This window comes from Pantherophis guttatus, chromosome 7 (genome assembly GCF_059756535.1).
Source record: "Pantherophis guttatus breed Tessera chromosome 7, ASM5975653v1, whole genome shotgun sequence".
Lineage (NCBI taxonomy): Eukaryota > Metazoa > Chordata > Lepidosauria > Squamata > Colubridae > Pantherophis > Pantherophis guttatus.
Window position 1 is genome coordinate 37,176,812 of NC_142069.1, and position 12,083 is coordinate 37,188,894.

The 12,083-nt window shown below is 36.6% G+C and overlaps 1 protein-coding gene across 11 annotated transcripts in view; it reads right to left on the reverse strand.

The window, feature by feature from the left end:
* ELK3 (ETS transcription factor ELK3) overlaps positions 1-12,083 on the reverse strand; it is a 44,031-nt gene that overhangs the window by 22,399 nt on the left and 9,549 nt on the right. For 6 of the 11 annotated variants that reach the window (XM_034403482.3, XM_034403480.3, XM_034403481.3 and 3 more), the window contains one exon: positions 1,787-2,026. The exons of the other annotated variants lie outside the window; for them this stretch is intronic. The gene's annotated coding sequence lies outside the window, so the exon portion shown is untranslated. The remainder of the gene's footprint in view (positions 1-1,786; positions 2,027-12,083) is intronic. 11 annotated transcript variants of the gene reach the window in all.

Consider the following 12,083-nt stretch of genomic DNA (forward strand, 5'->3'; position numbering starts at 1 on the left):
TGGTTTCTGCTATTTGCTATTCCTGTTATATATATGCATTTGCAGATATGCACATTATGCTTTTAACCCTTCATCCATGTGATTTATTAAAAGTATTGAAGTTCAGATCCTAAAATTATGCTCCTCTGAACTGAGCTTAGAATTATGTCCATATAGCATGCTATCCCATCTTGACACTGAGCCATTGACTTACACTTATTGATTACACACGTTTTGCTAATTCTTTGTTAATTTAATAGTAATATGGTCTGGTCCACATTTTGCAGTGGGTCTTACTAAGCAATGCATTTTTCCAATTATTCACAAGCTGACTGCTTAATAACTTCTTCTAAGGTTTTGCCCAGTATCAGCATCCAGCTGATCACTCTGTAGCCACCTGAGTTCTCTTATATTCATTGTTTATTTATTTGCAAATTCTATTTCTATAGGACCCCATTGTTATTTAAAGCCTGGCAACTTATATGGATTGAAAAATAACAATATAAGCAAGTCAAAAAAGGCACAACATGCCAGGGACTCATAACAATTCATAATAAACTATTCTAACTCAGTCATGGGCCCTCATAATGTCCTAGACCAATGTCTTTGATAGAAAGAACATTTGCCTGTCTCCGATCGGTCAGCACTATGCTCATCTTCTATGATTGCCCATAGATCACTGGAGGGGCCCCAAGAATACATTCATAAGCTTCTTTATGGCTCGTAGGGGTAAATGATCTGATCCTCCAGTTTTAAATTCATTCATGATAGCTGAATATTTCCTATATTTTTATTTATCTTGAGTTGCCACTCTACCTTTGCATCAAATGTTTTATTTATTTAGGTCTATTTAAACAAGTTCCCTTTTGGGGAGAAGACCAAAGCAAAGAGATGAGGAGTTCTGCTCTCATCTCATCACTTTCTCTTCCATTCATACGGATACAAGCAAAAAACATGCAATTTTTTATTGTTTTTAAAGTCTTCCTGACACTAATGTTAAATCTTCATTTATTACCAAAAATAAATGATGTCCAGCAAAAAAATTTTTCCCTGAGCTGGGTGACGTAGGGCATTGTTAGTTTCCCATTCTCATTAACACTCACAGCTTCCGCTATTTCTGTAGGCTGCAGGCAGGAAATGAGAAACAAGACCAGAGGAAACCTGGCCCTCTACATCTGTCCTTGTTTGCAATCTCAGCTCTAGTTTATTTTGCTAAAAATCATCTCTTAACCCCCGACATGCCAGTTCAATCCCTTATCATATACTTAATCTTACACTCTTACTCTGCACTTTTCTCTGTAACCCTGTATACCTTGATCATGCTACATAAAGTAGCCATAATTAATGATGAAATGAGTTCCTCAAACTTGATGTCTAAGAAATTCCTGCCCCAATGATGAGATTATACACAAGGGTTTTCCCACATTATCTAAGCTATGTTTCAATTTAAACCAAGTTTGTGAATAGGCTATGTTGTCAGCATTCATGTATAAAGCTAAGTTATAAATTTAAACCATGAATCATAAGTTTGTATCACAAATATATAGTTTTATGTTAATTGCTAGGTTGACCCAATATGTTAAGTTAAAAAAGAAACCAAATAAAAATACACATTGTGGTTTAGCCCAATGTCTCACTCACAGTTGCCTAGGTCTTCTATACTTGGTAATGTAGCATTACAAGTTCTCCTTCTTAAATTGGTGTTGTAGATTATTATTTATATTCAATTATTTGGTGAGAATAAATGACCTTCAATCTACTTATTTCAGGAATGGACATACAGGAACAGCAGACGATGAAAACTTACCAGATGAAACAAAGAAGATGCTTCAACAGAAACAATTTTCCATAAGGAAGATAAACAAAGGAACAAACCCAGTGGATGAGAATCACTACCAAAAACAAGTGTCATAGAAGATATGCTGCATAGCTTTGAGGCCCTCACAGAATAAATAACCTCTGATTCTTCAGAAGAAGAAAACTCAACACTGTGGAACAGGAGACAGGACATTAGATCCCTGAAGAACAAACAGGATACAGCAGTGCCCTGAAAGTAGACAAAGAGAAGAGTCATGATAGTTGATGACATCCTAGATAGAACAAGGAACTGAAACAAATACAATGCTGCAAAAAGGTATCCTTGAAGACTATTCAGAAACTGCAGTAGATACAAATCGCAGCAACTGGCTAATTGACTGGCTGGCTTTCAAAAGTCACCCTAGACATCTAGACTATGGGCTCACTGTCTATTAACAGGCTTTGAAGTACAATTTAATGTGTTGGTTTTAACAATAAAGTGTTATGCCGCTTAGCTTCTGTGTACCTTCAGAACAGCTTTGTTTGTAGATACTCAAGCCCTCTGGTTTGTACTCCCTGAAGAAAGTCTGCTGGAGGTCTGCCATTATTGAAAAGTCAGGGGAATGGTCCAATAGGTAATGTTTCTACATTGTGGACCTTATGAGTAGTCTCCCCCTTGAGCCAAGCTAGCGTAGAGCTTCATGGCTTTCCAGAAGTTAGTAAAAATAAAGCCTTTCCAAATAGTATTAATTATTTACTGTATTTTTCAGAGTATAAGATGCACCGGAGTATAAGATGCAGTTTAATATTTGGGGAGGAAAATTCAAGATTCAACACTTCAAGATTTATAAAGTCCACGGTCAATTATCAATTCTAGATAATAAAAAGTAATGCTGCCAAGAGCACCATGAACTCTAAATATCCAGAAAGAAGCTCAAATGTATTCTCATTCACAAAATAGAATTGGAAAGGGAAAGAATAATTCAACTGAATGAAACTGTTTCATGAGAGAAATTTGATTTCTGGGACTATGTGGATAATAGATTACTAATATAGGATGTTTGAATGTAATGAAGTCTGGTAAAAAAATATATCTGAAAAAATGCATAAAGTTGAATTGTGAATTGAATCTTGTATGGGCAGGATATCACATTCTTGAAGTAAACATCCCTGTGAACTACAGAAAGTAGTTTGAGTACTGCTGTAATGGAACCACCAAAAATTAGAAATATCACTGAATCATAAAATGCATGACTTTTGCTCTTGATATACTAATGTTCAGAGTATAGAAAATTTAAAATGTTGGAAAATTGTGTTTTTCATCAATCCTAATAGCATGTTACAGAGATATTTGCCAATATCTCAAATGGTTGCCATTGAGAATTTTATAGGGGCCATGGTGGCACAGTGGTTAGAATGCAGTATTGCAGGCTAACTCTGCTCACAGCCAGCAGTTCCATCCTAACCATCTTAAGGTTGACTCAGCCTTCCATCCTTCCGAGGTCAGTAAAATGAGGAGCCAGATTGTTAGAGATAATATGCTGATTCTGTAAACTGACTTATATACTGCTCCACAGTGCTTTATAGCATTCTCTGAACAGAGTGCTATAAAGCACTGTGGAGCAGTATATAAGTCTACATGCTAATGCTATTGCTATTTTCCAGGATTATTCTGTTATATGATAATATGGAAAAGCATAAGGAGTGAGCTGGACATATTTTTATTGTGACCCATGGAAACTGTATACAAATAGGACAATGGACATATGCAAAGATATGTTCTATATCCATAGGAATCTCATAAGCTTTTAACAAAATGAATTCTAACTCATCAATAGACTTATAGATCTAAAGACCAAAAACTGCTTGTCTAGGTTATATTTCATGTAAAGCTTTTTAAATAATATTTTAAATTTATTTATTTATAAGTTTTGTATATAACCCAGTCCCTTAGCAACTCAAGATAACGGACAGAAATAGAATTAAAAGAAATAAATTTAAGCCTAAATAGTAATAAAGAATTTTGAAAGAATGGAAAGTCTTGCATAAACAAAGGTAAAGAAGGTGGCTTGCTTCAATTCTAATGGCAGTTTGTTCCACAACATGATCCCTGCATGAAGATAGCAGTATATGTGTTAATTTGCACAAGAGTAGTTGTTGGGTTCTATAATATGCAAGGCTTTATATTCCATGTAAGCAATAGAATATAAAGGTTTGGAAGGCAATTGCCAACCCAATGAAGTTGTTTCAATAAGGAAGTTTTATGGCAACATCAAGAAGCACAACACGTTATTAATCTACCACATTTTGGACAAACAGCAATTTCTAGACCATCTTCAAATGACCAGTAAGGTACATTCTAATAATCCTCAATATCAGGTTGTTGATTTGTAAGACACTCCTTACTAAAGATATTACAAGGCTGTCCACCAAAAGGAGACAAAACGAATCCTTAAAGATCAGAATGTGTTCTACCCACGGGTGAAATGCTCCCGGTTCGGACCAGATCACCTGATCCAGTAGTGATGGTGGCGGGTGGTTCGGAGAACCGGTAGCAAAAATCCCTGCCCCCCCACACCCCCATGCCCAACTGAGCTGCGCGATCATCAGAGGCTTTTTTGTTTTTTACTTTTAAAAGCATTTTTTCTACAACCTCTTCGGCCAAAAAAATGCTTTTAAAAGTAAAAATAAAGCCTCTGATGATCGTGCGGCTCAGCTGGGATCGTCAGACGCTTCTAAAAGCATTTTTTCTACAACTTCTTTGGCCGAAGATGTTGTAGAAAAAATGCCTTTAAAAGCCTCTGGTGCTCCCAGCTGAGTTGCCTGATCCTAAGAGGTTTTTAAAAGCATATTTTTCTGCAACTTCTTAAGGTTGTAGAAAAAATGCTTTTAAAAGTAAAAGTAAAAAAAAAAAAAGTTGGCCACGCCCACCATCACATTAACCCCCCCCCACCAAGCCATGCCCACAGAACCGGTAGTAACAAATTTTACATTTCACCACTGATTCTACCCTGACAACATTACAACATCCTTCAAAACTTGACCAGTCTCTCAGAGCATTGAGCCTCTGTCAGTTGTTTTTTGTTATGTTGTATGTTTTCTAATTGTGCATGATTCTGTCTTATTGGTTTTATGGTCCTTTCTTAGAGAGAAGCTTCTACATTTAATAAAAAAGAAATGAACTCAGATCCCGAAGTGCTCCACAGCATTTCTCCTGAATTCTGAAGTTTAGCCCTTAGACTCAGTAACCGCTCCATCTGGTCAAAATTGAGTTTTGTCTGTTAAGCCGCATCTAGTACTTTATAGCCCAGAAACATTAAACTATATAATATATAGTTATATAATAAAATCCCTTCCCTGTGGTTTTCTCATTTCTCCATTTTTCACAACTGCACCTCTTAAAATATTATATTGATGCAGTTTTCCCCGTAGTTGGATTTTTAAAAAGTGTTTTAAAAAAACAAAACAAAATCCTGCTGAACCTTAGAAATATTTTTGTCTGAAACTGAAACAAAATTTAGTGATATTTTCAAATCTTCAATAGCATCATCATACTTGCTCCCCACCAAGCCTCCAATATGTTGACACTGTAAAAATCTAAATCAGGACTTCCGCCTATTATATTTCAGAGTTGTCTTTCTGGAAAAGCCAAATAATAGCTAAAAGGTAGAAAGTCCTGCAGCACTTATGTAGATTGTTGATATTTAACACCAGACAAGTTATCAAGAATGTATAAAGGTATTTCAAATTAATGTTGGAAATGCAAATGTAATCCTAGGAGTAGGATTCATATTCTACAGAAAATTCTTAAACTGAATATAAAGATAAAACCAGAAATTTTGGGGGTGGATGATTTAATGGAAAAAGACTTGGGGAAAAAATTTTTTTTATATATGTTGAAGGCAGCAAGATTACTTTATGCACAAAAATGGAAGGACACTTTGATTCCCACAATGGACAAATGGCTGCAAAAGTGAGTTAGCTGAGATGGCTAAATTGACTGCTTTGATAAAAGAAAAAAACACAAGTACTTTTGTTTCTACTTGGAAACCGCTTCTGGACTTTGTGCTCAAGGTGGAAAAAAATGATACTTTGATTTTGGGTTTTACCGATTAGATAGATTTGTTGTTATAGAAATGGCTAGTTTATACTATTATGTAAAAGTAAAAAGTTGAGGTTTGATGCAGTAGTGGGTTTCAATTCTGTTCGCTACTGGTTTGCTTGTGGCTTCTGCGCATGTGCAGCCTCCCGCCACTGCCGCTACTAGTTCGGCTGAACCATGGCGAACCAGTAGCAACCCACCACTGGTTTTATGTTACCATCTTATTCTACTGCACCAAAGGGGTCAGAAGTCAACACCTTATCTTTCTTTTTTCCTCCTTTTCCCTTCCCTTTTCCATCCCCTATTATTTGCTTTTGTATTTTTTGTATTTTATATTATAAATTAATAAAAAGGGTAAGATAAAAATCTAAATCAGGACTTCTGCCTAATACGGTATATTTCAGAGCTTTGTTTCTGGAAAAGTCAGATAATAGCTAAAAGGTAGAAAGTCTGGCAGCGCTACACATTGGAAATATTTTTACAAATTGTAATTATCTTGCATATTCCAAGATGGCTCCTGTAAATAGTAAAAAACCAAATTGGTTGGGTAGACTAGTAAATTTTTAAGGTGCTCAAAACAGAAGCAAAAGCAGAGGTGGGCTGCTGCCGGTTCAGGCAAACTGGTAGTTCTGACCAGCAGCTGGGCCCACCCATCCTGGCACTATTCCGTTCTATATAATCGCCTTTTTTCCGATGCTGTGCGCATACACGGAAGGTTTCGCACACACGCGCTCACATTTTCAGTTCTGGGCAAACCGGTTGTTACAGTATGTGATGCCCACCTCTGAGCAAAAGCCATCATTGGAATGAGCATAGTAGGATTCATCTATCTATCTATCTCCATATCTGTCTATAACTATATGTATATCTATAATCTGCCTATCTATCTATCATCTATCTATCTATCTATCTATCTATCTATCTATCTATCTATCTATCTATCTTTATCTTTCATTTTTAAGGAATAAAACGTAAGATTTATTAATTTTCTTAATTCTTCCATCTTTTATGCCTCTTTGCTTTTTTAAAAAAGAACTTTTGTCCTAGCGATAAACTTCTCATTATTTATGACAGCTATTTTTATTCCATGTTGCAGGATACCAGTTCAGCCAAATTTACTTACAAGTCATATCAACAATTATAACTTAAGACACAACAAAACAAAATATCTGGGTGAGAAGAAAGAGGCCAACTTTTTCCATTCTCCTTTTCCATTCTCAGTGCCACTGCATGATTTGCCTAATGAGATATCCAGAAAAACATTTTTTAAAAAAACCTGAAATTTCACGAGAACACCAAACTCTAAAAAGATTTCTTTTGCTTTTAGCATGTATTTTTATTTAATTTGGAGATTCAGGCAAACTTTTAATATAATAAAACATTATATAGCTTATAGCATATTTGATCCAGGAGAAGGACCTAATATTTGCTAACAGCATTAATGTTTATCCCAATTTCTGTAGGTTTTTTTTTTCTATTTTAAAAACATTATTACTTTTCACTTGAATATTTAATAAACTCTTTGTGAGATAGGCAGGCATATAAATTTGATGAGAGAGAGAGAGAGAGAGAGAGAGAGAGAGAGAGAGAGAGAGAGAGAGAAAGAGAGAGAGAAAGAGAGAGAGAGAGACCAGACCAGACCAGACCAGACCAGACCAACCCAAGATATCCAAGTAATCCATTAAAGTGCATAGAATCGTTCATTTATATGGGAGTAAATTCCCCTGTCAGGAAATTACTTTAGAGTAAGTTATTTAGACAGCCAGTTTGGTGTAATGGTTAAGGCACCAGGCTACAATAAGGAGACCATAAATTCTAGTCCTACTTTCAGCACAAAGCCCAGCTGGGTGATCTTGGGCCAATCACACTCTCTCAGCCCTAGGAAGGAGGCAATGGCAAGCCATTTTCAACAATATTGCCAAGAAAAGGGCAGAGACTTATTCAGGCAGTCACCAGGAGTCAGCACTGTCTCAAAGACACACATACACACACACACACAAAAGGATTATATAGGGTTGCCTACTTAATCATAAAATTTCAAAGCTTGACAAAATTCCTGAGTTAACAAGAAAGAATATACAAGTGCACACATATAATTATCACGTATACATAATCATATCACTTTGAGTGTCAGATTTGTTTGGTCTCTCTTATACAACCAACTTGGGCTAGAAAAATAAGTTTAACAAAAAGCAGGGAATACAAGGAAAGACAAAGGATAAAGTGAATGTCTGAGGTCAAAGAAATGGCTGGAATGTCCTTGGAAGAGCTAGGGGTTTTGTTGAAGACAGAGCAAGATGGTGAGCATTTGTCTATACAGTCATTAGGATTCAAACACAACTCAGCTGATATACACATCCATGTATGCATTAAGGTTGTCTGCAATAAGACAGTCCAAACCAGGAAGTTTGATTCAGTGCATGGATTCTATTTCCTGGATTGGGAACAGGAAGGAAATGAAGATAGTTCCTGCTTGCTAAGATTTTTTAAACACTAGTTGTTCAATGTTTTTTAAAAAAATAAGCAGTTGGAAAAGCACATAAATCTACACTGATTTGAAAAATTAATGATAATAAAATAAAATGCCTACAGAACTCTCATACTTCCTGTCCCACTCATATGGTATGCATCTGTAATATAATGGCATAACATTCGTTTGCACACAAAAGAACTTCCAGGTTCAAAGCCAGACCATATCTTTATATTTTCCATATGTATCTCTATTGTTGTCTTCTCATGGCAATGTGGCAGTGATAACTATTTTGGTGACTTAACATAAAACCATTTTCTTAACATTTAAAATATATTTAAATACACTTAAAATGTGAGCAGGATCAAAAATACAAGGCTATAAATACAGCTCTGTAATCCTACTACAGTGAACTATTTACATGTTCACTAAAAAATATTTTACTCCTATTTATCTAGCAACTCTGTATTTTATTTAAGCTTTTAAGCATACTTGTTGCCTTGATTTTCTTGAACCATTTATCTCATCAGAAGGTAAATTGTACAAATATTAAATGGGATAAAAAAGGAACAGTTTTAATCCTGCTGAGAGCCAGAGATGTTGAATAGAATGGGGAAGTACTTTCAAACTTTGGTATATCCCTTATCACTGGAAGTCCCAAATACAAGGATTGTTGGAATGTTGAAAGAAAAATATGCATATATTTTCAGATTCTTCTTTCTAGTTTCCACTACCTGTCTCCCTCTTGCAAAAGTAATGTTGTATCTGCTGATATATGTTATTGCTTACCCAAGTTCATGACATAATAAATTAGTTGAAGCTACGAAGCGGTATTTTTTAATAATGAAATATTAAAGATATAGTTAATTCCATGATATAAAGTGGTTCAAGAAATGGTCTTTTTGCATCTCTTGATCTACTCCTGGAATTTGTCTTTAAAATAAATGGATAATTTGCCATAAGGATAATTTACATTATGGAGTTTTCCAGACATACATTGGTCAGAATTCATATTCCTATTTCAGTTAGACCATTTTAAAAAAAGAGTCTTGAAAATTAGTAGTGAATTTGGCTTTCTAGAGGAAAGCCAAAATGCCTTGATCTGTAGATTACTAGAGGTACTTCTCCATAGGTATCCAGAATTTTTGCTTGAAATCCCAGGTAATCAGGGACCCAATTCATCTAGGACAGTGATGGCTAACCTTTTCTGGACTGAGTGTCCAAAGGGCCCATGAGCCTGAACCACCAAAATGCAATGCATGCACGCCCCTCCTGCATGCGCCCCGCTCCCCGTGCATGCACACCCCGCAAGCATCCCGCCCCCCGCACGGCAGAGACCAGAAGACCAGCTGGCTGGCCAGAGGCATGCGTGCATGTGCAGCAGAGCTGAACTGGGGCGACAGCTCACGTGCCATCAGAGAGGGCGCTGCATGCCACCTCTGGCACGTGTGCCATAGGTTTGCCATCATGGATATAGGCGGTCATGAGCAGATGTAATGTGATATAATACCTATGTTTTGTCATGGTCAGATCACTCTATGATTGCCATAGAATTAATCAAGGTTGCCAACTTCCAAAGGAAAAGCAAATTAATTCAACCAGACTGCCCAAATACCTAATGGATCTCCCTGGCTTCCAAAGGATTCCTGAGGATTTCCCCAAATCTATAGTTGGCAGTTCTACTGAGAGCTTAGTCCCATCCTAGAATATGGAGATGGCAGCAGCCTTGAATAGGATTGCACAGCTTTTCCTTGCTTCACAACCAAGAAGTTATCTGAGCTCTAGTAGAAGAAACATCAGAGACGACACCTCAGGTATGTGTGTAATTCATATTAATTCCGCCAGTGGTGAAAGACAAAGAGTGAATCTAACCAAATATAAGGGAGAGCTCAGGTCTGAATAAGCATCATGGTAATAGAGGCAGAGAAACAGCAATACTATTTGCATGCTATTATTACATCAAGATTCCAGCTGGAGAGGCTTATTTAATGTGACCCAAACTCCTTTGGGAAGAATGAGCTGGAAGAACATTTGTTAGGCTGCTCAACGAGATTGTGGGAATTTAGACGATAATTCTTAGTAACTATAAAAGGTATTCTAAGGAATTTAGAGGATTCACATGGAGATGAATGCTTGTTAGGCAGGTTCTAATGAAGTAGCAGAGGTTATATCTTTCAAGGTTATTTCAAAGTTTGAACCTGTTACCTTGAGGAAATTAAAAGGATTCTCCACAGCATCAGTTCTGCCACATGCAGACTGATCACTCTCTATCCCAGGGAGGTAATAACAGGAGGCTAGTTTCAGTTAGGAGAAAGGATGATACTATTGACCCTGGAGGAGGCTGCAGTTGTAGATATCTCAAGAGGAAACAATTATCTGGATTCTTTTCAGCAAGGGTTTAGGTCTAGGTATGGAATGTAATTCATATTAATTTTATTTCTGGATAACCTGTGGTAGAATTAGGATAGGGGAAATGTAACCCTATCTTTTCTTGATTTCTTGGAAGCCTTCACTATCATATTTTTCTGGATTATCTGTAAGGTTCGGAGCAAAATACACTAATTGCAGTGGTACTCTTTTCAAAGTGGACACTTCAACATCTACATGAGGTTGCTAGGAGAGGTCACTCACTAGCATAAAAATATCAGTAAGTGGATTGTATTCAGCTGCATATTTGAATTCCAACCCAAAAAGGATGTCATTGAAGTTCTGTCCCAATGCCTGGAGGTTTTCAGGGTCTGGCTAGGTAGGAACAGGCTTAGACTCAATTCCAGCAAAACAAAGTGGCTATGGACACATTCCAGAGATATGGCTCTGGATGGGACTGTGCTTCTGTTTAGCTTCTTCAAACAGGTCTTCCTGTATCCACAGCTTCTGCTTAAAAAAAGGAAGCAACTGTAGCTAGGAGACCTCTGCATAGTTCCACCTTTGCTTTGACCACCTCCCAGTTGGGTTGTGGTCATGTGTTCTACTCAGAGGTCAAGAATACGCATAGGCACCAATTGGTTTGCCATAGGACACCTCCATATTATATATGGCAAACCAACTGGTGCCCATACCTATTCTTGACCCAATTGATTCATATATATGGATGATTGCTTTCTCCCAATGGTCCCTGCCTGTCTATTAATATCTGTGATAGAGGGCTTCCTCTGAGTCCCAACCCTCAGAAATGTCATCTGCAGGAATCTCAGCAACCTTCAGAGTCAGAAAAGTTTTGTTTTTCTCTTGAAGAGTAAATTTTTAGATTTATTTTAGTTGTTTCTTGGTGTCTTGATCTTTGATATTATTACCATATTTTATTTTTAATCCTATTGCTGTTTGGAAGTCTGTTCAGAGTCAGCAGTCACAATGGAAGCAGTTTGTACAGTAGACATTCTATTTTTCACTTACATTAGAAAACAAAGAAGTCACTTATTATTTTGAAATTATTTTAAAATATAAAGTTTTTCTTAATCTTATTGTACAATTTACTGAACAACATGAATACAAATCAGTAAGTGCATGGGGGTATGCATATGTGTGGAGAAAGGGAGAGATTGTAGATAGATATGGATAAAACAAGTGATAATGTGTTTGGCACGATTGATGTCAGGTTCCAAAAACCAAGACCCACTGAAGTTCCTCTAAACAATTTCCTTTATTGTTCTTCACTGATGGACAAAAATGCTTGAGAAAACTAAAGCAGGCTATTTACACCATTAAACATATATTCTGAGAAAGCCTACGGAGTCT